This window comes from Mus musculus, chromosome 13 (assembly GCF_000001635.26).
Source record: "Mus musculus strain C57BL/6J chromosome 13, GRCm38.p6 C57BL/6J".
NCBI lineage: Eukaryota > Metazoa > Chordata > Mammalia > Rodentia > Muridae > Mus > Mus musculus.
The window spans coordinates 107,977,182-107,982,069 of NC_000079.6; the positions used below are offsets into that span (position 1 = coordinate 107,977,182).

Here is a 4,888-nt window from a genome sequence, read left to right on the forward strand (position 1 = left end):
CCAAACCAAAGCAAAACAAAACAAAAATCCCTAATCCCAGCGGGGGTGTTTGTAGGGTCCTGTGGTTTTAATCCAAAGTGATGGCAGAAGCAAGGGCCAGGCATGTGACTGACAAGCCGAAAGGTTTCATTAGGAAACCTGAAAGAAACCCACAAGCTTAGTCTTAAAATATACTCCCAAGAGATGAACCGGGGTGGGGGGGTGGGGGGTGGGGGGGATCATCTTAGTTTTGGCTCTGGAAGCATAGACTGTGGAAACAGGTCCAAACCAAATGCTGTCAGGACTCGCTCATTTTAAATCCAAAGCTGAATTTTTATTCCACTAGGGTGACAGTGTTTATTAACACTGTCTGTGGCAATTGGATTGTCTAGCAGAGTTCAGGGAAGCTGGAGGCCCTCTCTTGTTTGTGTTATGAACAGAACCAGACGGCTGTCCAATAAAATCAGAACCAACAACGTAAATGATGGGATTTCGTTTCACCATATTTCCCTTCCTCTGGGATGTGTAGACAACACTGTACAACATAAATTACATTTCCTGTCCTTTAATATAAAAGTTGACTCATTAAATGTCAGATCACTTTCAGTACTGACTCTTCTTAGAGCAAAACCAAGTGCAATCTGTAGAAATCTGTGGAGGGACCGGAGGGATGATTCGGTAGTTACAAGTACTGTCTGCTCTCTAGAGGACCCAGGTTCAATTCCTAGCACCCACTTGGAGGCTGACAACCATCTGTTCCAAAGGTTGCAACATACTCTTCTGGCCTCTGCAGGTACTAGGCATTCAAATGGTGCACATACATCCATGTAGGCAAAATAGCTATACATATAAAATGAAAATGAGAAACACTAATTTTTTAAAAATGTAGTATCTTCATATTATTGTTACTATGTAACAAATGACCTCCAAATATAGAGAATAAAAGAAAAACATTTTAGTTGTAGTACTTAGTTTTGTGGGTCGGGAATTCTGGCAAGGCTCTGTTATGTGATTCTTCTACTTCATACGATTGGCTGGGATTGCCCATTAGTACTCAATGGGTGGTTGATCCTGTCTTGAATATTCAAGATGGCTGCACCCCGTATCTGGTAGGTTGGAAGGACAACTGTGGAGCTGACTCAGCATCTGCTGCTTCCATTCGTGGTCTCTCTACAATGTTCTCATGATTCAGAACTTCCAGGCCAAAATAAGGCCTGGAATTGGCATGAGCCCCTCCATTGATCAGAGAAGTCATGATACAGTTTCAAGAGGGAGACACCAGCCTGAGTTTCCTCCTGTGGAAGAAATGTTAAAACGCCAAATCGTTTCTGGTTACCCTTTCACGATCTCAAGGCAAATGATGGGGTTCTATTCCCAGAAAATCCGATTTATTAAGTACATAGTAGAATTAAGGACCTGAACTTGAGAAAACACCAATGCGTGCAAGGGGTCCTGATAGCAGCTTTGAAAAACACCACTCTCTAGAGCGTGCTTCTGGCCAGCCAGCAAACACTGATGGGGTTGTCATGTGCTTGGGGTCCTGCTGGATCTCCAACAGAGGGGCAGAACAAGAGGAGATGGTCAGCGTAGGCGGCTGAGGCAAGTGATTTGAGGATGAGCAATGGCTCTCAGAGCCAATGGCATGCTGAAATGGGGATGGGGGTGTGTCAAAATGAAGCACAGGGACAACAAACATCCTCTTCAGGATGTGGCAGAAAGTGGTGTTGGGGACAAGGAGGGGGGTAGGAGGCATGAGGAGTCTAGAGCAGGTCCTTTCTTGCTTGCCTGCTTGCTTGCATAATCTTTTTATCGCATGCTTCTGAAAGGATCATCTCCCTTCGTGTTTATCGCTTGTGTGCATGTTTGTATCTGTGCATGTGTGTTTGTGCAGGATAGTCTTAGCATGCATGTGGGAGTCAGGAGACAACTTTGTGTGGCGAGTGTGCTCCGTCCACCCCTCGGTGTGGGTTCCAGAGACTGAGCTCTGGTCACCAGACTTGTGTGGCCAGCACATTTACCTGTTATGGCCCCTCTGGCTCTCCTTCAGTGTCTCAGTCAGCTCGGCTGCCATCATAAAATGCCATCAAAGACAATTTATTTCTCACAGTTCCTGAGGTTGCGAAGCCCCAGGTCAAGGTTGGCAGAAAGGGTATCTATGGAAGCTTTGCATTTGGTTCGTGGATGGCTAATTCCTTGCTATGCCTTCATATGGCCTTTCCTCGGTGACTGCACAAAGAAATAGAGAGACAGACTCTCCCTTTACTCTTCTTAGAAGACCCCCAAATCCGACAGGAAGTCCCACACTCATGACCTCCTCAAATGCTAATTCTCTCCCAAAGATCCCACCTCCAAGTGCTAATGCATTCTGGGAATCCGTGCATGAATTCGACCAGAGGGCCTTGAATGTCTCTCCATCCTGGGCTTTCTGGCCAGTCCTGCTGGCCTGAGCTTCTCAGGTCTGGCAAAACATATCACTCAGGACAATGACCACAGTCAGGGAACCCAGCAACAATCAGAACTTTCAGCATAGGCACCTACCTCCTAGACTGTGCTTTCGCTTCGTCGTGTTGTAGTCCCGGAAGCCACATAATCTGTAGAACTCAACCCCAAAGGAGGGAATGTGTATGGGAGGGAAGGGTAATAGAGGAAAATACTGTTAGGGGCAACTTAGGAGCTGGGTCAAACTATGAAAGGTGTTTTTTGTTTGTTTGTTTGTTTTGTGTTTTTTTTCCAGAGTCTATGACCTTCTGTTTGCTGAAAACAAAGCCAAAAATGGTGACCTGTCATCTAAATCAATGCACTGGCTGGAAGACAACAGTGGGACAAAGTGATGGTCACTAAGCAGATTAGGTAGGAACTGAGTAGTGGAATGGGGGAGGGTCCAGAGTCTTTCTATGAAGAGGAATAGGGGGTGTGTGCCCACTGGGTCAGGAAGCATTGGTCTAGGATGGCTAGACAGACCCCTTCCTTTAGGTCCAGATCAAAAGCAGTCAGTTCTGAACCTTGGAGTCTTGAGGGATGCTGGAAGCAGCAGCACTCAGGGATGCTGTGGGCATCGGTCAGAAGCCTAGGCACAAGCAAATGGAAGGTCAGGGCAAACGTGATCCAGGAAACCATCAGGCATGGAGCCAAAGGGCAGGCAGAGGGTAGGCCGAGCAGCTCTGGCCTACACAGAGCAGAATGGTCATGGGGTTAGAGGATGTGCAACAGACAGACCACAACCAAGAAGATGCAGATAAGCTGGGAAGATGGGCCACGTGGGAATCGGGTGTCCCTCAGGACCGGTGTGGACAAGCATCTTGGGAGCCTCGCTGGCAGTAAGAAAGTCTCCGGTGTATTTCCTGTTGGGGCAAGAACCATGCCAAAGCTTCTGGATCCATCCTAGGGACCAGACAAGAAGAGAATACTGGACTCTGGTGCCAATTAGAGGAGGCGCCCATTCTAGGCTGAGACAGTCTGGCTTGTCAAACGGGAAATGACCCTTTGAGAAAAGGGCACCCTCCTTCCCAGCAGATACAGCTGCTCAGAGAGCACAGAGTGGAGCCTGTATCCAGGCCCTTGCCAATCCAAGGAGCCTGAGTTTAATGCTCAAAGTAACCGAAGGGAAGGTAAGAGTTAGGGTTGGTTGTAGTTCAGAAATACTCAGGCACACTGGCTTATGTTTATCTTTAGATCAAGGAACGGTTGGATTTTTCTAAGTTTTTTACTCTTTAGGGCTGGAAATTCATCATCACTGATGAGGTATGGACCATTAGCATTGGGCTAGCCCACTAACCATGAGGTATGGACCATTAGCATTGGGCTAGCCCACTAACCAGGGGCAGTATGTGAGCCACGTGAGGCTGAGGCATGAGCTTTGTGATGTCAGTACATGGCTGGCTGGAGTGAGGAGAAAGTTAGGTAACCCTACTGACTGGTGGTGCTGACAGAAATCCTGTTCCAGTTGGATGGCAAGCCACACGGCACACCCTGAATACCAGAGTCGAGATGTCTGCTCTGGGCCTTTCAAGACTGGGAAAATACTACAGCACCACGGCGGTGCCTCTGAGGATTGCCGGACCCTCTCATCAAAAGGTAAGGAGTCACGTACACCCTGCCACCTCACTCCCCAGTGAAGGTCAGTGTGTCTGTCCGGTAAGCCACCTTGGCTGTCCACCCAGGCTCTTCTGAGAGCATGTTGATCCTGAAGAGAGGTTCTTGACTTGATTTCTGCTTGGGTTGGTCTGACCAGTTAGATTTTTTGTACATTGATCCTTTGTGGATGCTTGAAATGTGCCAGGTGTCCTGCTGGGAGATACAGAGATGATTATAATTCTGTCTCTCTCAAGGATGGTACAGTGCGCTAGGAGAGGCAGCCACCGGAAGCAGAGGGGGTGTTCAGTGGCTGCATCCCAGCAACTATTCCCTAAATCTTCTTTCCAACAGGATCTTATGTTCCAGAATTATCCTCTCTCTCTCTCTCTCACACACACACACACACACATGCACACACACACACACACACACACACACCACACATACACATGCACACGCACACACACACACGCACACACACCACACATACACACACACATGCACACACACCACACATACACACACACATGCACACACACGGGCGCACACACATACATACACATACATGCACACGCACACGCACACACACATACATACACACACACGCACATGCACACGCACACACACCACACATACACACGCAGACCTTGCTTTGGAGGTGAGGTTCACACCCTGTTTCACTGATGGAGCCAGAAGCAGAAGAGACAGCAGCTGAGTTTGAAGGGAGTGAAAGTCCACACTGTTACTGACTGGCTGTCTCCAGCTGGGACCAAATGGCATGCTGTGCAGTTGGTTCAGTAGCAGTGAACAGAGAGCAATTTGGAATTCTCATTGA

The 4,888-nt window shown here is 48.0% G+C and overlaps 1 long non-coding RNA gene across 1 annotated transcript; it reads right to left on the bottom strand.

The window, feature by feature from the left end:
• Positions 1 to 961: 961 nt before the first annotated feature.
• On the bottom strand, positions 962 to 4,336 carry Gm41054. Its single transcript, XR_873938.1, has 3 exons — positions 2,518 to 4,336; positions 1,998 to 2,205; positions 962 to 1,274 (listed from the first exon to the last, which is right to left on the bottom strand). It is a non-coding gene; the product is annotated as a predicted gene, 41054 (long non-coding RNA).
• Between the last annotated feature and the right edge of the window lie 552 nt (positions 4,337 to 4,888).